The 27,450-nt window shown below is 45.2% G+C and overlaps 1 protein-coding gene across 2 annotated transcripts in view; it reads right to left on the reverse strand.

The window, feature by feature from the left end:
• Positions 1-27,450, reverse strand: part of SEMA3A (semaphorin 3A) — a 469,097-nt gene that overhangs the window by 286,361 nt on the left and 155,286 nt on the right. The gene's annotated exons all lie outside the window — the stretch shown is intronic.

Here is a 27,450-nt window from a genome sequence, read left to right on the forward strand (position 1 = left end):
ATCATATCACTGAATACAGACTTGCCAACAAGACCCCTTCCAATCTGTAGCTGCTTATCTGGTCCTGATTGTTTTTCTTTGCATTCTGGGATTTGTAGTTCCACCTTTCCCATTATAAAAATCGAACTACAAGTCCCAGAATACAAAGAAAAAATAGGAATGTATGAGTACCTACAGATTGTAGTGGGACATGTTGGCAAATATGCAAATAGGCAATTTGCAAAAATATCGATCATCGACACATTTTGAAAGGTGGCTTTGGAAAGTAACATGCCTACATCGCAATGCGCCAATCCATCGACAAATATATCGTAGATAACGATGCACCTGTTTATGGATGTTGCTGCCTAAGGTGACTTTGAGAATTGAGTTCTTTGTTTAAAACAAAAAAAGTCAGTGTTGAATTGCAGCCCTGTAAATGCTGTAGCTTAGGACTAAAGTCCTTTAGCCCTTTCCGTATTATAGGATGTTGCAGTAGGCACAAAAAAGGTACATAATGTGATTGTCACAATAGACATGGAATCCAACAAACCACCTATGAGTTTCTCCCCTACCCCAGGCACAGGTTGGTCGTGTGCATTGCACCCTTCAACGGCAGAGTGCTCGTGCAAGCAAGGGGACACACCTCAAGGTGCAGTGTGTCGGCTGTTCCCAGAACCCACCTTGTGGGATGGGTTTAGGGCAGTTAGAAGGCGTGTGGGTTGCACAGAACACGCTGCTAATCAGTCCAATAAATGAGAGCCTGCCACCAAGTGCCCCCTACATGTGCCCCTCATATGCCCCACACTGTGCCTGTCATGTGCCCTTCACATGCCTCTCTTGCTTCCCCTGATGTGTCTGTCTTCTGTTCCCACTGATATACCTCTCTTTCTGACCCCACACCCTGTGTGTCTCTCTCAGTCCTCAGATGTCAATCTCTCGCACCCTGCGCTTACTACTTTCCTGGTGCACTCGCTTGCACACACTCTCTCTCCCAGGCACCCTTTCTTTCTCAGACACACAATGATCTCTCAGAACACTGCACACTCACTCTCTCTCTCAAGCCCTCAATACCCTGCACTCTCATCACTCCCTCGTCCACCTCACCATTGCACTGTCTATGTGTACTCTCATGCACCGATGCCCGCTCTACCACTGGGGCTCCTTGTGTGAATGAAAGTGCCGAACTCTCCTGGTGCATCTGGGCTATGAATGGAAATCTTGGACAGAACCAGTGAGAAAGAAGCATTAGGTCTGGAATGAATATATTCTCCAGACATAGGTGTCTTACACTGGGTGGCTGACCCATCAATCAGTAAAGTGTTTTCACTGATAAGTACAGAACGAGAAGAGTGAAGGGGAAGGGGCAGGACAAGCAAGAAGAAGAAAAAGAAGAAATGGTGAGATAGCATGATACCAAAGAAATAATATGTACAGGGGCACAATTGTAATAGGAATGTGGCCGCACAGAGCTATGGTAACAGATCCTCAAAACACGGAGTCAATCACTCTAAAATCCACAGAAAAGTGCAAGAACAATGCCACACTGTACATGCAATGACCTTTTATAATGAATAATTATCAAGGTAACTTTCATCATAATTTGGCACCAGAGAGATAGCAAGACACTCTGCTAGTCTGCTTCTTAAAGCAGGTTGCCATTTTGAAGAGTGCAGTTGCCCTTAATATCTTCTGTGCACCCAAATGCTGGACTATTTCCTATCTGTAAGTTGGATCTTCTATAGTTTGGGAGCTCTGGGGTTCTGGATCCGCTTATAAGTAGAGAAGAGCATGAACAGAAAAAGGGTGATATACCCGCAAGGGGGAAACCAGACCTGGTTTGATGGCCCTCTCTCTGGAGAACTCTGTTAAGATGGCCGCACAGGCCAAGGTTATGTACCTCCTATTAATGGCACTTCTGTCTTCTGATTGGAGCATATTCAAAGAAATGAGTGTCTTCAGGTAGAAGTTCCTGAGGGGGGACAAACCCCTCAAGTGGCCTCTGGATGTTCCCATGGTTCTTCAGCATGATCGTGTGGCTTTTCTTCGTGGGACAGAGGAAATAACGATTTGCGGAGGCTGAGGTGATGGAGCAAGCCCCTGCATCCACTGGCCGCCGTTCACAAGACGACTAAGGATCGACCGATGAATGGTCCATTGCAGCACAATTTCTTCCAAATGTTTGGTCATATCACAAGCCTCTGTGCTACTGAAATAGAGGCCTTCATCGGGTTGAAGCCATCAATTGGAGAAGACGGTTCTGGAAAAAGCTTTCTCTTTACATGCAACAAATATCTCAGTCGCCTGCTCGACAAAACGGGATGGATTGCTTTGGAGTGCTGAAGAGGCATTGAATTGCATTGGGCTGCATAAGGTTTAAAGCAGAATCAGAAAGTGTAGGTTTGTCAAAGATATGAAAAAATTTAAGTTGGCAAATGTGTGTCAAGCCTCAGGCAGCCGGGGACAATACTGCACTCGGCTGCACAGTTCTGGAAGATCCTGTGTAGTTCGACTCAATGCATGTCAAACTGTTGCCTACAGTGTTTACGGCTTCGGGCTACAAGAGTGTGAAATATTCCAAGAGACCATGATGTCGTAGTGTACTGCTTACGTCACTGGAATGGGGTGAGATGGCCTCCCAGAATCTTGAATAGGGTCATTTTAGACAGCAAAGCAACTTTACAAGATGTGTCGGAATGACTCTGCCGACTGCTCAGGGAGAAATATCTAACAATCAGATCCAACTTTAATGCCAAAGTTCTCCTTATATAAAGTATTTGCAAACCGAGTTTTAAGAAGAGCATATATGCAATTATTATAGGCCAAAAAAAAATGGTACTTCCTTGACAATCGCGGAAGGATGAAAGGCTGAGTTGACCTTCCTGGAATTTGAACATGCAGATTATCCTCGGATATCAACAGCAAGTGCTACGCTCACTGAGCTATCTTACCAGCCATGGCAATGAAAGTCCAGTGCCCTGCCTAGATATGGAGGCAGAATTAAAACAGTCCTTTCATGCTCAGCAATTGATTGGAGCAGAATGGGATGGGAACATTGTTTTCAGACATTGAATCAAATCTCCTGGACTTAGATGGGCTGCCGCATGAATGATAATATATGTGTTCCTGCGTTCCTCTCTTTTTGAACAGGCAGCTGCCATATGGTGTTATCTGTTAGTATAGAGTGTTTACTAGTTGGTATGCGGTATACAATGGCCTTGTATATTCACCAACATATGGCTGCAGGTCAGTCTCCCCATATATCTCAGAGACATTGGATTTACCACTCTCTGACTAAATCCCCATGGAGTCCTATAGATTCCAAAAAAAGGGATTAACACCACTTTACCACAACTCATAATCAAGTGATTCTAACTGTGAATTCCTCCAGAATGACCACCAAACTCGTAGCGAGGCACAATGCCCCCTAGCAGCTTAACCAATAGACACATCATGTCAAGGTTATTTCAAGAAGCAAGAATACGATAAAACGATATGCCAGTGTCAGACATAGCGATGGTGTGTATGGGGACGTTATAGTCTATAGGGATTTACAGAAGGGGATTTATCCTCCAGCAGAAGGACTAGTATCCACACCCAAAATCAAGGTCCTTCAACTTTCAAGGAGAAGTAATGTCCAGCCCAGAAGTCCGGAAGGTCAGATTGCATCTGCCGCCGGACTATCTCTGCACAGCATATTCAAACACAGCAACATGTTATCGGCCTATGTATGGCAAATGACACACCTGTGTCATGCTAACCACTGCCTGCAGAATTCCTAGGTCTCCGATGAGGTGTGGCGAATGCTTAGACACAGAAGGTAATTTGGCGTCTCCCTTTCTGTGTAGCTTCTAAGGGGGTGTGTATGACACTGTCAGGCACTAATCAGAAACACCTGGGAAGCACTCTGATAGCCAATATACAATATATTGACACAGCACGGGATGTGTGGTGAAACACACAGGGGTGCAATATTTTTGCGATGTTTGTATAGTGTTGTGCCAATGATGCTGTATTACAGGGATAGGGGATGGAGGATATTGAAGGTGCAGTAACGGATCAGACCAGAAAGATGGACAAAAGAAAGTTATAGACAAATGTCAGATTGCAACCAGCAGATTAAAGGGGAAGGAGAGCGTAGGGTTGACTCCAGAGTTAAGTTTCATCTGCTTGCTTGTTTGGTTGTACCGTATTTTGGGTGACTAGTTGGATCGCATCCTGGTTCCTATAAGCAAACATAGGAACAGTTGTGATTGTGTTCAGAGAGAGCTGGTTGTGAGCCATCCAGGTATGGTCAAGGTCATGATACTTTGCCAAAGGTTGATGACAGGAAATGCACTTTGCAGCTTGAAGAGGCTGTGTCTAACCATAGGAATACATGGAGTATCCGAGCAAATATATCGCCACCAATATCGTTCTCTGCCAAATTATATAGAAAACAAGATGCGTGATAGGGGAATCCCAGACATACACTGTGAGTAATGCCAGTGGTGGTATAAATGACAAGCTTGGCTAAGGGCAGGGGGCAGACATCCTCTCTGCAATGCAGTTATATGTCTGAATGCCCGAACAGTCCGATACCCTCATCCGGTGGTCATGTAGTGGGCCAGGTAAAAGACGCCTCACCAAAAATGATATTCAGCTTTCATTGTAAATCTTCTGAACTCCTGAGCCGGCCGCCGGGGCAACCACCCAAAATAGTCAAATGTGGTGTGTCCTGAGCAGCCACACTCTAGTACATCAACCGTATCACTGTGAATGAATGCTAATTGCCTCGGGGGGATTCACCAAACCTATGTGAGCACTCTCTTCAACACATACCACAGTGAAGGTATGCAAAGATCAATGCAAGTCTATAACTACCCATTCCTATTACCAATCTGCTCCTAAAACTTATGCACCATGTGTGAGCAGAACCTTCACATAGAGCACTTGGCTGAATACACATTCAATTTCCAATAGAAACCTCATGAAAAACCATACATGAAATAGAAACTGATCAAATGTCATTTAGAACATAGCAGTCAACTTTTTTTTTTTTTTTATTGTTCAAAACAACATTCAGACATGTAAGAAGGCCTATTTCATCAGGTTAATCCGCACTCCTTTTCTGACCCCACTGAACGCAAGTTTAAAGATTTGTTAAACGGATTTCAAGATCATGAATTTTCTATTGAAAGAAAACAGTAACTAAAGTTTAACTGGCAAGACTGGCAGGGCTCTGGCACGGTCCGTGAAGCTGGCTGAGTGGCACCTTCTATAAGGGCAGGATGGCGGCACATTAACAGAAAGGCGATTCACTGCCAATCAGACTCATGTGGTTGGTCTACAGTCAGAGATGTATTGTGTGAGTACATTCCTTGCTGGCATTCCCAATCTCGGCCACCATGTACCGTCTGACATTATGCATTACTGGAACCCATCTGCCACACGTGCGTATGTTGTGTGTACTGTCAATAGGCCTATGTAGACATGTAACTGCACTTGTCCACCCTCTCAAGAGTGCAGCACTAGATACAAATGGCACTGCCTTGTGCAAGGGTCTTCAATATCAAAGACATGGCATTGTCTCCTGTCCAGCAGTTTAGAAATTGCAGGGGACCCCTTTTGCGTAGCAACATTTCACCCCCTGTTCAAGTCTATATATGTTTGCAAGTTCTTCCCAACCAGTAGTGTGCTGGATTGGACACTCGACAGTGAAACATCAAAGTAGCCTTGAGAGCCGGGTCCATAATTCCCCACAAGTGCCCTACTCTTTGTTGTAATATACACTGATGTGTTTTCCCTGGAGTGGGCAGCATACTAGTATACATGCCACTGTGCGGCTGAGTTCAAACCTCTCTCCCAGGGTTTTACATAAGGCCGGGTACCATGGCATGTGAGATTAGCCGTTGTGATTTGTTGCCTTGGGCACTGGATATTGTTACCTGCACACTGTGATGCAGTGCATATGCATGTACAACCTTCACAACTAGAGGGTAGTTAAATTAGCAGACTGGCGCAGCATGGCTTACCCCTTGCAGGCTTAGTGCTGTCAGGTCAATCAGAAAGGATGTTATGTCATGAATCCGTGCCCCTGTACATCTAGGAGTGAAGGTCGTACTTCCTGTCAATAAAATGCATGTAAATGATATGATATGGCATTTATAATAGTGCACCTGTACACAAGTGTTTCCAGGCACGACAGTATCATTTAACAGCATGTATTCCTACATAGGCGACCAAGAGTTTGTCTTTATGCCAAGCGCTAGTGGGATTGTGAAACAAAAGTAAAAGCACTAGTTGTCCGCAGGGAGGACATGTTTACAGGTGTCGGAACTACACTGCCTGACTTCATCAGTTGCACTGTTGCACTGTGAGTGCTGAATACCTACAAGGCAAGAACTGGGTCTATGCAATAAGAGTGTGATGATGTAAGAGCAAGAGTGATGATGTAAGGGTAAGCGTGATGATGTAAGAGCAAGAGTGATGATGTAAGAGTAAGCGTGATGATTTAAGGGTAAGCGTGATGATGTAAGGGTAAGCGTGATGATGTTAAAGTAAAGAGTACACATGATGACGTAAGAGTAAGCATGATGACGTAAGAGTAAGCATGATGATGTAAGAATAGGCATGATAAAGTAATAGTAAGCATGATTGAGCATATGACCCTTTGGGTATCGTGCATGCAATGGATGGGGTTGCAGAATAACTCTGACACCAAATAATTGAACCAACGCATGAAGATGGCAATGGTGCTGTTTTATTAACAATTAATTAAAACAGGGAGTTTCAACAGACATCAATGACGTTTGCTCAAGCTATCAATGCATTTCTCATAAAAAGAACCTTATACACAGAAAATACATCAGATGTGATGTCATACTACATGGCAAATAAGAAAAAGCTACGAGGGATTGTGGTACGTTCAAGGAGGACATCCAAGTATATTTTCTATACAGTTTGGGATTGTGATTGGTTATTTACTGTCAGGTGGACAACTTATGCCTACCTCTAAAACATGTCATCTTCAACACTATTAAGTACGTGGTATATCAATGGTCTGCAAACTATAAGGCCCTTCGTTATACGGCCTTCTATCATTGATTGGCACGCTTGTGCCATGTCTGGAACATTCGGTTCCATTTAGCAGCATACCCAGGTGCCAGGAGGTGGACTTGACTTTACCTCCCCACCCAATTAGCCCAACATCTCCCATCACCCATGCCTTGTGCTATGAAGATTGTCTTTGAACTTGGCCTTGCAAAGTTTTCTTGTCTCTGGGAATATATGGGAGTGCGAGCATGCACTATCGTTGTTCTAGGACTCCATGCTCAACTCCATTTCCATCCTTGTCTCACTTGACAGGTGACCACGATTTGGTCCATTTTTCAGCATTAAATGGCCCGATTCACAGAACGTTTTCCTATGGGATTATGCCATTGTAAGCACTTCTATGAAGCAGGCCCAACATGGCTTAAATGAATAAATAATTGGCACGTTTGGTGTTCTTTCTTTGCGCCTTAACATGGGATGATTCAACTTTGCACATTCACTGCCCTCAAGAATAGATAAGCGACCTTGGTTGCTTCAGCTTTCATACCAGGCCAGACAGCCTCGCCAGGCGCGTCCACGATCTCTGATTATTCTTAATGGGACACAGCTCTTGCCTTTTCTTTCCATGTGTTCTGCTTTACTAAAACTCATAGCACCGATGTCCAGCTGCTGTACAATGCTGACTTTGCCTGTAGTCTATTCACTACATATAGGCAGTTTCCATGAGCACTTAGTCTACTTGTGTTACAGCATCTGTACAGTTTTGAACCACTTGCATTTTCTGCAGCGTTTCACACACGTGAGGTCTTCTATTCCCATATGAAGGTTTACTCGATTCTTAACTTCGTCATCAGTTTCTGTACAATCCATACATTCTCTTCAGCCAGTATCCTCAGGGCGTCACGCTCGTCTCTTGTGATGTCACGAGCTCCTCCTTTCGCTCTTATTCATATTCCTTCAGGGAGCTCCTCCTCAGATTATCAACTCTCCGGGGATACATTTGATAGGGTTTGTCGGTGGGTACCTTCCTTTGAATACTCACTGTGGTATGGTCACAACTGCTGGTGTTAAGTATTGCACAATCTCAGGCTCCCAACATACAGGAGGTAGGAGGGTGGGACTTCCTGTAGAGGCATGTAACTGCTCCTCCACATTATGATGTAAGAGTAAGTGTGATGATGTAAGAGTAAGTGTGATATTGTAAGAGTAAGCATGACATTGTAAGAGTAAGCATGATGATGTAAGAGTAAAAATGAGCGTGACGATGTAAGAGTAAGCGTGATGATGTAAGAGTAAGTGTGATGGAGTAAGAGCAACCGTGATGATGTAAGAGTAAGTTTCATGTTGTAAGATTAAGCGTGACAATGTAAGATTAAGCGTGACAATGTAATAGTAAGCATGACGATGTAAGAGTAAGTGTGATGATGTAAGAGTATACACGATGACATAAGAGTAAGCATGACGATGTAAGAGTAAGCATGATGACGTAAGAGTAAGTGTGATGTTGTAAGAGTAAGCATGATGACATAAGAGAGTGTGATGATGTAAGAGTAAGAGCAAGCGTGATGATGTAAGAGTAAGAATGATGATGTTATAGTAAGCGTGATGATGTAAGAGTAAGCGTGATGATGTAAGAGTAGAGCAAGCATGATGATGTAAGAGTAAGAGCAAGCGTGATGACGTAAGAGCAAGCGTGATGACGTAAGAGCAAGCGTGATGCTTAAGAGTAAGCATGATGACATAAGAGTGAGTGTGATGATACCATTTGTTTGCTCCCACCCATTCACCCTGACTGTCAAAGCCCTGACTGAATCTGAATAAGAGGTTTCAAACATCTACCTATTAACCTCAAAATAAATTGCAGTTAAGGTCAAGTATTATTTTACTCCTTGCTAAATGTCTGCACTACAAATGAAAGTTAACTAAATGAACACTACATTAGAGGAGAGCATCATGGATGAGGTTCCAACCCAGCACTCTGCCGCTCACTTTCCCAGGCGAGTGTTCTAATTGGTTGTGCACCAATGCCCAGGCTATGATGTGCACCTAAGTCGTAACTGGCGGAGAATGATGCACCCATGTCCGGGCGTGCATCGGCACGTATGTCAGGCTGAGCATGTGCACGTCGGAGCGCTTAGTGAAGGACGAGGAGACATTTGGTGACACAATGGTGAACAGGTCACCACACGGATCCATTAGCTTAATCCGAGTAACATCTGGGCCAAAATAGTGGGGGGGGTGTCAATGAAACCGCCATTTCAGGTCAAGACAATGAGTAAGACGTGCTGAGTAAAGTGAACTATACAAATATAAAGACATTGGTTACCAATAAAAAATGCACTAATTCAAGAAGAGAAATATCATTGCAGTCTACGGTGTGACGGAAGGGCCACTGACAAAACTCAATAACATTCCCAATGATGACAGAAAAATACAAAATAAAAAGGCACCAAAAATTAAAAGCGATCTCAGCCAAAATCTTCTTGTACAGCTGTCTTAGAAGGAGTCCGTGTGTTCTTTCTCACTTCCGTTGTGTTGTGTGTTGCAAACCCCTGTCCCTGTGAAGTGGCTAAATGATGGCATGTGCTTGTGGAAGAAGTCATTAGTGTGTCGAGGTACGAATTGAATAATAAAAGCAGAGAGGGTGCGTGATGGAACATTTTCAGAAAGCCAGCTCATTAAAACTATTTCCAAGCCCCGGGTCAGGCCGGGGATTGAGTTGCACTTGCAAGCACCAGGCCGGGTCGCGCGGCAGACGCCCTAAAGAAGGAATTGCACTTGACACGGCTGTCAGGGGTCCCGGGGACTGTCACCGAGAAGGTGTCGATGGACTGGAGGGGCTGAGCACTTCATTTGGTTGACTTGCATGTTCCAGACCCGGCCCCTGTCATCCCATATCACACGTTGGAAGATCTGAGCCCCGCTTAAAGGCCCAGCGCTGGGCGACATGTAGGAGGCGGCCTGTGTGTAGGGCAGCGGGCCCCTATTGTCAGGTTGTGATATTTGGAGCCTTGTGTTCGGACGAGGAATATCTGCACTGGCTCGTGTTTTCATGGTACTGGCCAAACGTTTTGCAAATATATGGCCGATTGCAACTGATGCAAAGCGCTGTGCAACAGTGTCTTTGCTAATCACACTCAGGCAGGTCTTATGATCGCTTTTCTGGCTGGTGCAGTGCAAAGAACAGGCATGTTTCCATGTGGCGTGAGCTATACATGTTTTCCTGGTGCACAGATGTGCAAACAAAATGCACCGTACACTATTCTAACACAAAGAACATGCAGAGATGCGTGTGCATGGGCAGTGAACATGCGTGTGCACAACTGAAGCGGACAGCATTATGCGGTAATAACGCTCCGAGGATGTCATGGTTACGCGTGTGTACGTGCCTGCGTGCTAAGGAAACCTTTGCAAGAAAAAAACGTTACTTGCCCAGAACGTCCCGTCAACAAAACGCTCATAACACTAATCCTATCATTGCAAAATCACATGTTTAAAGTAGTAAAATGATACTAATGTGTATCACGTTTATTTATATATTTTGCAAAACACCGGTGGCCATTTTATTTAGAGGACTGTAGCTTTGAAAACAACAGGGGTCTGGGGTTTCTCAATTAACCCCTTAAGTGCCAAGGGCAAGCATGACCGTCCTGAATTCCAATTTGGGAGGACCTTTGTTCCTTCTGCATACTGAGCTCAGATCCGAAATGGGGAGCCCGAGCAGAGCGGAGTAGCACTTTGGGGCGCACTCATCCTTACTGCATATAACGAGCCATGTAGGGAGTGCTTATGCGTTAGCACACGTGTCAGCGTGATCATTCCTACACACTCTCAGGTTATTAAATACACATAACCAGTAACGAATGCATTGAATCAGAATAAACACGGGTCCTCTGGATTATTCCAGGCAACCTCGTGCTCTCCCGGGCCCTTGAGCTAAATGGGAAGCAGCAGATGGGAGTTTTCTAGTGTGTAGCTGTGAAATGTCATTACTTCATGAGCATAAAATGCATTCGCTGACATCATCTCTGCATATTATTAGATGTGGTTTTGATTTGCCGTTCGAGTCGTTGCAAAGTTCCTGGAGACAGCATGCATTCAGTCGTGTGTCTACAGCGGCACGGATACATGTCTGTGGCGGTGCAGAGCATGTCAAAGTGCACACGCCTTCTGGGTTTTGTGATTATAAGGTCTGAAATCAAAGCAATAGTCAAGCCTCTGGCTATTTTTTGGGAAGTATTTTTGGTTTACTAATGATAATCCGGCAATCGACTGGGTCTTAAGCGGGGACAGCAATCATGACGGTATAAGGGTAATTTTCAGAGAAGATGTTGCCTTCGGCATACATGTGCTAATAATGACATTATTAATGTCAGAGGAAAGTCAAATGAAAGAAGCGACCAGATCTGCATTGCTTGTATAGAGTTAGCGCTATTCATGTTCCGTTCACACGGTATGGTATGCTCCACCTGCTCGGCTCACATATGTGCCAATGCAAGAGGTCGGGGAGAACTAGTTCTGGCAAAACTCGGAACACTTGTATTTTTTGAGCATTTAAAGTCCCAGAACCTTTTTGTTTGGGAAGGTTCACGGTCAGAGGTAAAAAATAAATAAACTAGGGCCCTTTGAGGGTGGAGGAGGATGCCGCAATCTCTCACCGAATCCAGTATATGCCCTCTACGCTACGACGGCCTGGAAGGCCCAAAATACCATTGGAATAATCCTCTTTATTGGGGTATTTCCAGTGCTCCTGTGCAGAACTTAGAAACGTTCAATTATTCCTGAGCGCAGTGAGGGGCAGCACTAGGCAGTCAAAGGTGTGACTTTGGTTAATGGCCAGCAACCCCACAGTTTCCCAGGAACATGTCAGGCCAGTAGAGCCTTTGACTTGGTGTGGCATGAAAGCCCATGAGACACATTTGAAGGAGTTTGCACATGCTTAGCGGCTGCAACACATACATGTGACACTATGAGACCTCCTGTGCCAGTGTCACGTCCTTTCTTGTTGTGCTACTGACCCGAGACCTTTAACCAGTGGTTCTGCTATGTTACAGATATATGCTTACAGCTTATTGGCACTTCCTCAGGCTGGCGGCTGCATAAGCAGAAAGCAATGGGAGGAGAAACAGATTCCGAGTCCAACCTGTGGGTGAAGGTTTCTTTAAATGAGAGCTTTATGCACGTCTATGCAAATCGGACGAGCATTCTCGGCCTTAGCACTTAAGGGGTTAAGAGCATGGCGGTCAATATTGAGTTTTAAACCTAAACAATAACAGTGACTTTTTGTGCATAATTCCAGATGTCCACTTAGAAGGAAATGAAGCAATATATCTACTCACTACAGATGTTACAGCACTTAATGCAATGTCCACATAAAGAGGGGGCTGTGTGTAGGGATCCTTTTCAGAACTCCCATTGTGTTTTCCAGCATTTGCAATGAGTGTTGTGAAACGGACCTTCTTTGTACTCCTCGTCCCCCCAAACGTGCTCCGCTAACTCCCTGAATGACACCCCCGAACACCAACCTATATTCACCCCAAAAACTACTCCTCTCCCTGCCTGAGGGTCTGTGGGAGGTGCCCTGGAACTACATCCACACCCTACCCCACTCCCCTCCACCCCCCAACCTGTTTTCCCCCTTTTTTGCCTCAACCCTCGTCGCTCCCTACTACCCGATTACTTTTGCTTTCTGGTATAGCACAATGGAGATTTTGCATTCGTAACATCCATTGCACAATACTGGAGGTGCACCCAACAGGCATTTAAAGCAGTGAAATCATAGATCCTATTAAAGGAGTCCTGCTCAAGTATTGATATAATTCCTTCACATACACCTGTGCCAATACTACTTTGATTATGACATGAGATACTTCTTACAAAATATCCAGATAGCCATGGGTTTAATTTGCCAACCGCTTCAGCAAGCACATTTATTCCATATGTTCAACAGAAACTGGTTTTAAAGAAAAATAAATTGTCACAAAAAACAATATACAAATAAGGCTCGATTCATGGAAACGTGCGCAGAAATCCTGCAAGAGTCGCATGCCGGGGAGAATACTGCATGAGGCACCGTGCAGAATGAAAAATGTGTGCCCCGCATATTCATGGAATTCAGTGCGCAAAGTAACCATATACACAAGACGCGCCCAGAAAGCCCCAACACACCGAGGCGCAAAGCAGACACAGCCAGAACAGCTACCTTTGCGCGCTACCCCAAGCGCAAATACACACACCCTTCAAACAGTGCATGGGCCCCACCCAAGCAGGCCTGCATCTTGAAGACCTTGCACAGGGTCCCCCGTAGTGGTTGCTGGCACCACGACAACATGCGTATGAACAATCGTAACTCGGCCTAAACTCGGAGAATCAGCATACAAAACCTTGTAAACCGTTCTTGCAGCCCACTACACTGCTTAGGTGCACTACTAAGTTAGATCAGAAACCCCAGTTGCGTACGTGCACCACTAAATCCAAAATGCAAGCACACACCCGCACTGCAAATTATATGTTTAAGTGTACTTACGCTTGCGTTCGGGTGGCATAGCGATCGAGGGATTTGCATGTCCATTCCTATGCCAAGAGGCTGTGTGGGTGTTTCCATGAATACGTGTCATTTGGCGCAAATATGGGTGTGCGAGGGACTACCTGCGGGCCGTCCCTCATAACGGCCACTTTTTGCATGCTCTTCTGCATTTTGTCAGTTCCGCCCCCTTCCAAGCCCTCTACGCAAGCCATGCCCACGCTCTGTGTGGTGTCTCACGCAAGGCGATTGTGTGGTGTCTCACGCAAGGCGATTGACGTCTCACACAGACGATCCGGGCCTGCATAAACTCCACACTAGTCCCATGCAGTCGATTCCATGAATCGACGAATGCAGAGTTGTGCACAGTTTGGCGGGCAAGTTCCCTATTTCCAGGACAGATTATTCCATGAATCAGGCCCATACTTGCTGTGTTACATTGGCGAAATCTCGGTACTAAGGTCATACATTATTAGAAATTGCAGATGAACTCAGGAACTGAAAAGTTAAATTGCTTCACATTTTCGAAACTGATCATATAACATGTGTGATCTTATACATTTTCTGAACAATACTGTCATGATTAATGATCATTGCCTTAGTTTTGGCCTTGACACAACAGATCAGTCTGTTGTTTATATGTAAAATGAATGTAGAATCTGTACTCTTACATAAACACACCAACATTCATTTTCTAAAGGGCGACAAAAGATATTTTAAATAGGTTAATACAATTCTCTTTAAAAAGACTCAGCGTGCAGAGGAGTTACTGATCTGAGTTTATGCACTAAACTTCACAGGTGTGCTCATTACAAATACGGATTGTGACAAGGCCAGCCTTGTCAAGAGAAGATGGGAGGCCTGGGGCAGAAATCCATAGCCTGTACTTCCCTGAGGAGGACGGTGGCATTTAAGAGGGTCCCAGTTCCTACCCCCCCACCCTCTTTGTGCCAGCATGTCAATTTACAGTACTCACACCATGACTCATTAGCTAAAGGCTTGCCAGTCTCGTTCTCTTTCTTCTAAAGGCACAGAACTTGAGATCTACCCAGAGAAACAACAACACAGAAAGAGAGGTTGCCCAGCGCCCCACTTCACCTTCAGCAAGACAGCAAGAATTTGGACTCATCCCAGTGTGTGCAGCCCTCCCGTGTCCCGCGAGCCAGGCATTCTACAGCCAGGGACAGCCCGGAGAGAGAAAGTACAAGCCAACGAAGGCATGCATGTGTGCTGGGGAAGACACAGTTGCAGTGAGCCCTATGGCCGCCAGTGAAGGCATGCATGTGTGCTGGGGAAGACACGTTTGCAGTGAGCCCTATGGCCGCCAGTGAAGGCATGCATGTGTGCTGGGGAAGACACGTTTGCAGTGAGCCCTATGGCCGCCAGTGAAGGCATGCATGTGTGCTGGGGAAGACACGTTTGCAGTGAGCCCTATGGCCGCCAGTGAAGGCATGCATGTGTGCTGGGGAAGACACAGTTGCAGTGAGCCCTATGGCAGCCAGTGAAGGCATGCATGTGTGCTGGGGAAGACACGTTTGCAGTGAGCCCTATGGCCGCCAGTGAAGGCATGCATGTGTGCTGGGGAAGACACGTTTGCAGTGAGCCCTATGGCCGCCAGTGAAGGCATGCATGTGTGCTGGGGAAGACACGTTTGCAGTGAGCCCTATGGCCGCCAGTGAAGGCATGCATGTGTGCTGGGGAAGACACGTTTGCAGTGAGCCCTATGGCCGCCAGTGAAGGCATGCATGTGTGCTGGGGAAGACACGTTTGCAGTGAGCCCTATGGCCGCCAGTGAAGGCATGCATGTGTGCTGGGGAAGACACGTTTGCAGTGAGCCCTATGGCCGCCAGTGAAGGCATGCATGTGTGCTGGGGAAGACACGTTTGCAGTGAGCCCTATGGCCGCCAGTGAAGGCATGCATGTGTGCTGGGGAAGACACGTTTGCAGTGAGCCCTATGGCCGCCAGTGAAGGCATGCATGTGTGCTGGGGAAGACACGTTTGCAGTGAGCCCTATGGCCGCCAGTGAAGGCATGCATGTGTGCTGGGGAAGACACGTTTGCAGTGAGCCCTATGGCCGCCAGTGAAGGCATGCATGTGTGCTGGGGAAGACACGTTTGCAGTGAGCCCTATGGCCGCCAGTGAAGGCATGCATGTGTGCTGGGGAAGACACATTTGCAGTGAGCCCTATGGCCGCCAGTGAAGGCATGCATGTGTGCTGGGGAAGACACGTTTGCAGTGAGCCCTATGGCCGCCAGTGAAGGCATGCATGTGTGCTGGGGAAGACACATTTGCAGTGAGCCCTATGGCCGCCAGTGAAGGCATGCATGTGTGCTGGGGAAGACACAGTTGCAGTGAGCCCTATGGCAGCCAGTGAAGGCATGCATTTGTCGATTGGGATTTGCTCCCTAGACCACAGGGGAGTAAACAGTAACACACAATTAAGCAACATAACCCAAGCAGGGGCCATTACTGGTCAGGTAATGACTCAGGGCATAGGTTAAAAAGTGTTAGCCCCTGACCGGTAATGCTTGCCACAAGAGCTGGGTATGTTGTATTGGGATATCAATAGTGTTTTTTTTTCTCTAGTTGAGAAACTGTAAACACATTTTTAGAAAAAACTACAAAACAAGATGACCACCGTGGATCGGGGAGAAAGGAACTACATGTAGTCCCTTCTCCCTTTCCATGGCGGTCCTTTCTGGGAGGAGATGGGTTGGGAACCCCAAGTGATCCCAGCACCGGCGAGGGAGGAGCAGAAGATAAGTGGGAAGATGGAGGGGGTTGAAATTGGGGTTGGGGGAAGGATGGGGTGTGGGCCCAGGGCACACTCACCTGATTTCTGGTGAGGGAAGATGGCGGCGTCCAGCTCAGAGGAGGCTTGGAGCAGTGGTTTTACTGTGTGGTAAATCCCCAGTTCTGAACCTCCTGATTGGCTGGGAGGCTGCCACAGCCCCCTTGCCGGGTACTAATCTACAATATGAACTATCCTTATCTGAACGGAGCATGTACAAATGCTCTCTAACATAAAATATGGCATTTTGCTTCCTGGGCTGCCATTCGTACGCCACGGATAGCCCACTTAACGATACTGGGTGGGGCATAGTCTCCTATTTAATATTTTCACTTATTGTATCACCGCCTAGGTGGGGAAAGCACAGGAAAATTGCACAAGCAAAACAGAACAGCAGCAGGAGAAGGAGGGGGCATACGAAGAAGTGCTTGAATCACAAAGTTGTGGCTCGTTCAGGTGAAATCAAAGGAGGTGGAGGCCTAAGGGGCAGCAGGATGATGGAATGAAGAGAGGAGTGTTGAGGCGAGTTCTGGAGACGGTGGAGTATCAGCTACTGAGCGCAAGTGGTACTGAGGTGTGAGTGTGTGTGATAGTGATGCAAGAGTATTCAGATGATTGAGAGCAAAGAGTGTTTTCGTGTGGTAAGTGTTATTAGGCAATATAGGGTAAGGAGTGCATGTGGAGTGAAAGAAGTGATACTGATTAGGAGGGGCGGAAGTACAGTCACTGTAGGCCTTTCAATCAGGTCATCTGCTGCTAGTTAAAGTTCCTGTGTGGGTTGATGTTACCAAACCTTGCCACTACCGCCATCTACCTGGCCTGCACACATTGGACTCCACAGAAGGAATACACAGTACATTTGTAACTGGAAGAAGTTCTTAATACATGGCTACGGTTAAGAATGATAGGCCTGGTGGAGTGTGTTTCTGTGTGACGTCTAATCAAGCGTAGGCACTTGTCTTTATACAAGAATTAAGAATTATGTTGAGGTTTTGCAGTCCTCCAATGTAGGGCAATATTCAACATTCAACGTATTAGACGTTGTTGTCTTTATTCTGCTTCACAACACAACATCACATAATGCTTATATATAAGTTAAATGTTGGTTGGTGCTAGAAAATTTTAAAATGTGGAGGTGGGGTGAGAAGACCACCAGGAATTGAAAAGAATATTAAGGAATCCAGAATAGAAGAGGCCGCCTAGGATTAGATCACCTCTAGAATCCGGCTAGCGGTGATGAGGGTGCTGGAGGAGTGCAGAGGCCCTGAAGAAAGCAAAGGAGGACACATGCACAGAAGAGGCGAGCAGGTGTGTGTTTTCCGGCCGGGTAAGACCTGCCGGATTGGAAGGGGGAATGGGAAAGGGCTGAGGAGATGGACTGTCAAAGAGGGAGTGCAGGGTGCAGAGGTTTGTGGGGGTGACGTAAAGAGCAAACATGCATTCATGACACATTTGAGGATGCTCCTATGTAGCCAATAAGATGTGGCTTTTTCTTTTGGAGCGACCTAAAACGAGTGACCTTTGCACCTTGAACCGAGAGAAGAGGGGCGTGGAGTTTGATCAAGTGTAGGGTGAAGAGGATTGTAATTGTAATGGGTTATTTATAACGCGCTAAATAGCCCAGAGGTTTCTAAGCGTGGACCCGGGGATCGAACCTGTGTTGCTCCATGTCTTCTTGTTTCCAAGGCGAGCACGTTGCCCCTGAGCTATCCTCTCGTGCAGGTTGAGATGATTGCTGTTAGAGGAAGGGATATTCCTTCTATGAAGTGTAACAAACTTGCCCCATAATCAAATTCAATCTTAAGAATGTAGGCCTTGATGAGGCCGACCCACCTATAGATGGTGTCACTTATGAGAAATGAGTGCTTAGCAAAGCATCTCATCACGAAGTGATGTTTAACTCCAGAGAGAATGCTGTCCTGTAAAGGTGTGTACATGACAGTACTGCAAGCAGCCGAGGAGTAACTTTCCACACAAGTGCTGGAAAGGATTAGGAATCTTCAAGCAGAACGCCTTGCTTCTATAATGCACTTTTTCAGACACATTTTTCTGCTTGAAAATTCATTTTGCTCTCATCTGGCATGGATTTCCAGGGAGATATCCTGCTGGCACTTTCTAATCTAAAATTCCAGATAACCAATATCTGTCTTGTTATGAAACTCATTCCAGCCCTGTCAGTGCAGTGACACATTCCAGGATAGCAAACATGAAACCGAATGCACATTGTCTATCATAACTCATTATACCTGGATAGTTTATTTTTAAATGATGCATCCAAGTCTTTTTAGCAATCTTCTGACTTTTACTGCATTCTTTGAATGCCACAAGTCAAGGGGGTGGGCTTCAATTGAAATGCTTTTAATGATGAAAGCGCCGAGGTGCCAGGGGTCTTCGTTATGTTTTGAAATAGGTACATTATATTTTCATGGGAGAAAGTTTCATATTAGTTTGCAAAATCCATGTTTGGGTTTCTTTATTGGACTAACAAAACATTGTGCTAAGATGACAGTCCCATAAACATTCAAAGTCGCAGATGTCTCTCAATCATATGGTGGTCACAAGACAAATGGGAAACAAAAGAACACACACAAAGCTGGACACGATCTTTACATGGGGAGAAAAGGCAATGCATTCTCCCGCTTTAAATTCAATTGGCTGCAGGAAAAACAAGTATGCTAGGAATTCAGTCTTGCAAGGCCCCTTTATCTAAAGGCCCACACACTGGAAACAAACAACAAACACTTATTCAAACACTGGAAGAACAATTGTTCAGAAATGCACTTTGTGACAAATATATGGATGTCGGCCCTTCTTCCTTAGTGGGAGAGCTTTCTCATGGGGCCAGGGCGGTGCAGCAACCGTCCAATAGTCCTCCTGTGGGAGGTGCACCGAGGAAGGATCACATGGCGAAGGAATCTCTATATGGGATTGGGCACAACCATCAGCAGAGAACGCGGTATGACCCTGCTTCAATACACTCAACCCGTTCTGCAACCCTAAAATCTCCTTCACCCCTCTCTAGATAAAGCCAATGTGTTCTGTTGCCAAGTCAGCCAACTTAATATGGATAACAAGACTAAAAGAACAGAAACTACAAAGTGTCATGCATTTACTCTTCAAACAGATACTGTGAAGATGATGATGATGGCCAGGAGTGTTAAGTTGTGGGTTTGGGGTTATAAATAACCACTCGGGAGCCTTGTTAGGTTTAGGTATCTTTAGTAAGTCCACAGGAACACAGGTGAGTACATTACTTATAACACAGGACAAGTTCATAGGATAGAAGCATCCACCGGTCCCCCTACTCTTAGGCTTCAGATCTCAACTGACTCTCTGTGGAATTAGAGCAGCTTCACACCAAAACATTCTACAGCCAACACTCTACATTCCACAATCCAAGCCCACACACACTATCATGGGATGACCAGGATAAGTAAAACCCAACACTATGTTGTGTCTTGTCTTTCCCTGTGCCCTGCCCTGTATGCATGTAATGCTGCGAGTGACTGACATGGAATGATGTGTATGAGAATGTTTTGTTCTGAATGGTTCTGTGAGGGTCAGTTGAGAAGATGGGATGACTGAGAGAGGATGCCAGTTGATGTGTGTCCATTTAACTTACCTGATGTGGTCTAAATGTATTTCTGTACCCTGCACCCGGAGCTAGAACTCAGTAAAGATGCTTCCTGTTCCTGCACTGGTATCATTGTCACTCTTGGCCATGAACCCAACTTAACAATGGTGACGAGGTTGGGATAGGGAAAAAACTTTGTAAATGCTGTAACATAATTGTCATAGCAACACGTGTTGATCAGGGCAAAATATTGTAAATCCAAATTAGTTTTGAACCCAGCAAGTGATATTTTAACTTTTATCGCAGCCAACGCAGTAAGGTTCCACACATTGTCAGGAAGTGATAGACCGGAAGGTACTGCACAACAAACAACCTTTTCATATTTGATCTGTAAACTCGCTGTAAACAAGGACAACATCGCCATTATGATGTTGGTGTACTCTGCCAGAACATCCCACCAAGGTTTAGGACCCTTAGCACTGGATTCGGCTCACTAAACTGTTTAAGGTCTCCAATGGGAATCATGTTTACTGCTCCCTTCGGCTCCTGTTAAAGACTGCAGTGCCTCTTCGGCACCTCGACGGTTTCAAGCTCCTGCCGTGCAGAAGGTGTGGCTCGCGCGCCTCCTTCACCCCTCTCTAGATAAAGCCAATGTGTTCTGTTGCCAAGTCAGCCAACTTAATATGGATAACAAGACTAAAAGAACAGAAACTACAAAGTGTCATGCATTTACTCTTCAAACAGATACTGTGAAGATGATGATGATGGCCAGGAGTCCGAGGATCACTCTGGAGAGGCAGAGTGAGTGGTCTAGCTTCTAACTCAAGTGATTGGCCCAAAGCAGTACAACAATCCCATGCAGGAGTTTGAAAATCTGGGATGCGGAAGAGAGTGGGAGGTCCACTGAGGAGGAACAGCAGAAACCTTGCATTAGAGAAGCTGATACGAGACACAGGATTAGCAGGAACCAGAGGAAAGAGCAAACCGGAAGGTGGTCCTGCAGGAGAGGACTAACCAGGTTTCTGCTGAGTGAATCCACTGAGCTCCCCAGGCCCCGGAGAAGCACAAGGAAGAGTGCACAGCTGGGAAGCGTTGGAAGACTGTAGATCAGCTGGAGACCACACTGAACACTCACACACTACCAGAGCCTTCCAAAGGGACGCAGCTGCTTGTAACCACTGATACTTGTGAGAAGGAAAGGAACAGGTACACAGGTTGTCCAGGAGACGCTGGAGGTCGGGGGAAGCAACTGGGTGCCCACAGAAGCTGGAAAGAGAGGGCCTGGACCCTGAGATCATTCAGGAAGAGTTGTATGCTTGGCAGGAGAGTGAACCTAGTGGATCCAACACAGTAGTGCTGGGATCCACATGAGAGATCGAGATTAAGATGGTCTGGATGCTGAAGGAAAGTGATGTAAAGCAGAACGAGTGGTATGCTTGGCAAGAGAGTGAACCAGGTGGATACCATACAACTGTGCGAGTCTGGGACCTGCACCCAAATAAGATACTGAGAATGAGAGGTTCTAGGACCCTGATTGAACGTAAGGCCAATAAGGAGGAGTTGTCCACTTGCCAAGAGAATGAACTGAGTGGATACAACACTACACTTTGAGTCTGCGACCCGCACTCATATGATAAACCACATTTTGAAGTGATGAAGATTAAGAGGGTCTGGAACCATGTGTGAGAGAGAGAGAGAGAGAGAGAGAGAGAGAGAGAGAGAAAGAGAGAGAGAGAGAGAGAGAGAGAGAGAGCGAGAGAGAGAGAGGGAGAGGGAGAGACAGCCTGTGAAGGAATACTGCCCTGGCAGGAGAGTGAACCAAGTCCTGTAAGATATTTCTAGTCTGGGACTCGCACCTACATTAGAGATTGAGAAAATAAGCAAAGAATCGAGGAACGGACAGATGGAATCCTAAGCTTGGTAGCGAAAGGTGCCAAGTAAATAGGATAATGAAGTGTGAAGACAAGACGAAATGCCTTTTGAATTGCCTAGAGACACATTACCAAAGAAGGATAAACAGCGCTCAGGAGCCCTCAAAGAATCAGCATATGATAGCGAGAAGTCTAGGGGAAAGGAACACCACCTTTGGACCTTGTATTTTCGAACGTTATTTTGCATCACTTTTTATTACCAGAGAAACTGGGGCATTTCTGTCAGTTGAATAGACAAAGGACACTTGTTACTTTCAGAAAGAAGAAGTCATCCTTTCACAGTTGCACCACTCCAGCAACGGCAATGAGACCACGGACTCTCCTGCCTCGGAGAGTAGGTGCTGAGGGAGAAAGTGAAGCCAACCTGACCGAGCAATAAGCATTTCCCATCCTGCAAACTGGCCCGGTTGTGCAAACTGAGAGGAAAGCAGGTAACGGGGACAGCAGGAGAGCCGGGAGATATAACAGAGATAAAGTATATGTACGATACTCCTCCCAGTGAAACTGAAGATATGAATTCAAGTGTGGATCGTTACTGGCAAAACCATTATTGTCCCAGTAACACTGAAGAGTGAAATATAGGTGTGGATCGTTACTGGCACAATCATACTCTCATATGTTAACTTGAGGAGAACCATCTCCGGTTCTGGAAGCAGCTCAAGACCTTCCTCTTTTCTTCTGCCTTCGCTCACCCTCTCCCCTGCTGATCTGTTCTCTCTTGGCACCGTGCGCCTGGCCACCCTCTGTCCTCCGGACCAAGGTACCTGCTCACCCTGCCACCCTCCCGCACTGCCTCCGGGCCACCCCTTGCATCGTGGTCTGTATCTATACCAATACAGCACCCCCTTTTTCTTCCTGCACTTATCCAAAATACCCAGTCTGCTGCCTTAAACCTAGCACTCGCAAATTGCTGGCTGCACTACCACTGTTTGTTGCCTTTATTATTTTTTATTGTTATTTATCTGTTTCTCCTTTGCACCACACTTTCCACTTCTCCCCCTTCCATGCACTTTTCCCCTCTCCCATGCACTTGCGCGTTCTCAATGTCACTGGGCATAGTAAGATTGCTGTTTTGTTCTCCCCTGTCCCCCTCCCTTGCCTTGTTCTGAAACACTTGTGTACGACACACTAGAAATAAAATATCAATATCAACACTTGTCCCAGTAACACTAAAGAGTGTAATACAAGTGTGGATCATTACTGGCACAATCATACTCGTCCCAGTAACACTGAAGAGTGAAGTATAAGTGTGGATTGTTACTGGAACAATCACACTCGTCTCAGTAACACCGAAGAGTGAAATATAAGTGTGTATCATTACTGGCACAATCATACTCGTCCCAGTAACACCGAAGAGTGAAGTATAAGTGAGGATCGTTACTGGAACAATCACTCGTCCCAGTAACACCGAAGAGTGAAATATAAGTGTAAATCATTACTGGCACAATAATACTCGTCCCAGTAACCCTAAAGAGTGGAATACAAGTGTGAATCATTACTGGCACAATCATACCCGTCCCAGTAACACTGAAGAGTGAAGTATAAGTGTGGATCGTTACTGGAACGATCACACTCATCTCAGTAACACTGAAGAGTGAAATTTAAGTGTGGATCGTTACTGAAACAATCACTCATCCCAGTAACACCGAAGAGTGAAATATAAGTGTGGATCGTTACTGGCACAATCATACTCATCACAGTAACAATATAAATGAGAATCATTTTTGGAACTGCCAAGCTCATTCCAGTAGTATAGTAGAGTGATAAACTAACTGCCCTTGCCAGGAAAGAGAGTGGACATTAAGAGTGGAAAGAATAGTACATGTAAAGACTAAAAACATAGAGAGAAGGAGCATTAGAAAGGAAAAACACTGTGTCAGACGCACATCAAGAAAGCGGAGGAAACCCATTTTTGTACTCTATTAACTATTCAGGGGTATTGCCAAGAACTACCGAAAGGTTAAAATATTGAAGCAAACGAGCTGAGAAGTGGTACGTGCAGAGTAGACTAGATTTTGGACAGAGGACAGTTCTTCTATTTTGGACTGACAAGCTCCCCAGTTAGTTTTTGGTTAGGCAGGGAAAACCCAAAGCTCAGGGACAGGCAGGAGTTCATTTACTTTTATGGAAAATAAAAGTTTTTTTTTTTTTTTTTTAAATGTAAGAAACTCAACTCTGTCCTTCTCCTGGCCCACCTCAGCAGCCTCACAAATAATGCATATACTTACCATATTATACACATGCATATACGAGCTAACAGGACAAGATGTGTTTTTTTTTTTTTTTTCGACGAAGCCAGGACAAGATGTGTTCAACCCAGATTAAAGGCGTCCCTTCAAGGACAGGCATTTTTTTGACCACCTGTTAACATACCGGTTGTATTAAAGGTGGCATTGTGCAACTTTAATTGTCCAAAAACTGAAAGGTCTCAGCCTCCATTTCTTGGTGTACCTCAGCACAGTGCCAGCTTCTATCACAGAATGTAAATTGCAATCACATTTATTTCCACGAGCATTATTTTTAAAGATACTAATAAAAAAAGGTCATGGTAAAGTACAAAAGCTCAGGTTATCATCAAGTGATTTAAAATCCTAGTGGTAAGTGTTTTGTTCATCAAGGAACAGGTGAGTATTTCCATAAACCTCAGTATTGCTTGGTTTAGTTGTGGTTCTGTGTCCTTGTTTTATCAACTCGGGACCCAACCCCCAGTTAAAAGGTAGTTTTCCCTTAAAGTAATCACTCAAAGATTAGAAACGTATAACCTCTTGATTATCAGTCATTTAGTACGTCCCTGTACCAATTGCAGGATAAACTGCTTCAATAACAGCCTCCCAGGTCAGGGGATCCTTCTCGCCATATTTAAAATACTTAGTGGGAGATTCTAGGTGAGAACATCGCCTTTATACACCCAACATAGCTGAAATACTGCTCTCAACGCTCACAAAACTTCAGGGCCAGTCCTTGCACCCCTCCTTCTTTGCTCCCTGAATCCTGCATGACTACATGGACATTGTTTCTCAGAAGCATGATGGGGCAGGTAATAAGGAAGGGGTGGCCTGCACATTTTCTCCGGTATTGAGCGTGTTATAAAAGATTCATTCGTAGCAGCCAAGGAAACCCCAGCATTTATAGAGTTGCCTTTCCTTTAAAAGTACATAATGCATTTGTACAATGTATACACAATATTATGCATCGGCAAGTGCTTTCTTGAGTGTGCTGCCATCACGTGTCTGCCTATTTACATGCTGAACCACACATATACACGACATCCTTCTCTTTGCTCAAACCATGCTTGTGTTGAATTCTACTTTTACTGTAGGCTGCATCATGTGATCATGGCCATGGAGTGAATGCTGCTGACTCCACATTTTGGCAAGTACATTTGACTAAAGAATGTTAACATGCTAGTTTTCAAATTCACCCCAGAAAATAGCCATGCCAGTTTCCCGCTGTGCCCATGAATGACCATTTGAGAAACTACAGTGCCATATCAGACTCATGGCAGTTGAGTTGTTATGCTAATTTCCCCGTTGCAACAGAAAATGACCACAACTTCTTAACATTGCCTCGATAAAATGACCCCCCCAATGGTCATGCCAATACCAACATTGCCAAGCCATTGTTGCCACTGCAAAGCACGTTGTCATGCTAAAGTACAAACACCTCCAAAACAATCAGCCAAGCCACGTTCACATTGCCCCTGAACTCTATCACATACCAAACATACTTCTGGAAACGTATACGTTGTCCAGTGACGTGTTCATATTGCAACCAGCATAATGTCCCGTGAAGCAGGGAGAGGCAGTGCCGATCAGTGCCTGTCTGCTTTTGGTTCCCCGGGCAAATGTTAGGATCTTGCTTAGTGGCAAGTGCGTGGGTATGGAATGGAAGTGTTCTTGAGGCCTTCCCTTGCTGTGTGGGCACACACGTGCCAGGCACTGCAGACTGTGGCCATAGTTATAACACCTCACCGCAGATAGTCTAACGTCGTGTGCAGGATAGTGCCAAATACATACCCGAGTAGAGAGAGATCATTTGAGGTAAAAAATACAAACTAATGCTACTGGTTTATGGTTCCCAATACCTGCCAGGGGACCACTCTGGTGGTTATAGTACATGCTACAAATGACCTTTAACATTAACACTTAAGACAAATATTCCCACCTACAATAATAGAGACGAAAAACACAAGATACCGAATACAATACACAGCGTTTGCAATACATACATACATACATGTGGGCACACACAACTGTTCTGCAACATGGCTCTAAGTTACAGTGAACGCTGGTGTCCCTTCACATTCAACAAAGCTGTGTGTAATTAAATGTGTTTGGTTTCCTGCACAACTTTCTTGCATACTGTTATCCTCTGCATAGCCGCCCTCTGCCTAATTTGACAAGGTCTCTCATAAGCGCTGCTCTTGGTGAAGGAATCCAGAACTCTCATGCAGGGTGGAAAGTGCATTCCCTCCCCCACCCTGAGAGAGGTGGTCCCTCAGGTCATTGGTGGGGCTCGTGTTGGGGCATTACTGCTGCTGTCAGACCCCTTTAACAGCTGTTGCACTGCACCTGGTATGCGACATGAGGACTCCAGTGTTCTGCGCTGACAGTTATTAATGATACAAAGATGCTAATGTGGCACTGGATTAAGAGGAACAAACATGAACAGAATCTTAGTAAACTAGGTTGAAACACTTAATAACGCTATTTTAATAGTTTAATGGCATGCCATATGAGGTTGAATGATGCTATTAACTACCATGTAAACAACATGCTAATGACAACGGTTACCTCTTAACATGTACTGTTAACGCCAGTTAAGGTATGGAAAAAGATCGAGGCAATGACATAATTCATGTTATATTTCATTGAAGCACTCAAGCACAGTCCTGAAGAAGAGCTTAGCTCGAAACACGTGTTGTCTTGTTGCTCCCAAAACTGTAAATGCATATTTGAGTATACAAAACGTGCAATCTTGCAAACCTTGTAAATGTTACATGTTTTCTTTCTTTTTTTTTTGTTTTTAGTTTATCATTGCTAATTCATCTTGGAGTGCTTTCCTGAACGAGTAAATGAGCATATATTATTTATTTTTTGGGTGAGAGGCACAATTTGAAACTCAGTGTGCGTTTTTGCACTCTATAGAAATACTATCAAACTAACGGATTGTACATAGTCTGTACATTTTATGGAACTGACTTAATATTGTGACACTTCTAATAGTAGCATTGTGCCATGAAATGCTATTATTCCAAAAGTAACACTGCATTATTTCTAATTACAACCTGTAACATTCGATTATTTTCTCTGATGCGTGAGGGAGAGAGCTGATCGGGGAGTGAAATTATGGAGGCACGGGGGTTGGACCCCAGATGGACAAAGTCGGTGTGGGGAGGAAAGCAGTTCAGGGGGTGAAATCCCTGATTCAGCCACAAATCCGTACGTTGGCAGCCACGCCGAAACAGTAAATAAAAAACAGTCTTTTTTGGTGTGGTCTATAGCAGGTGGTTTAGTGGCATAGTACTTCTTCCTCTTTGCAGAGTTTGTCACATGTGAAATCTTGAATGGCGCAACAGAATACAACAATATAAACAACACCGGAAAGACTCACACA

Source organism: Ambystoma mexicanum, chromosome 12 (assembly GCF_040938575.1).
Source record: "Ambystoma mexicanum isolate Mex_15411 chromosome 12, UKY_AmexF1_1, whole genome shotgun sequence".
Classification (NCBI taxonomy): Eukaryota; Metazoa; Chordata; class Amphibia; order Caudata; family Ambystomatidae; genus Ambystoma; species Ambystoma mexicanum.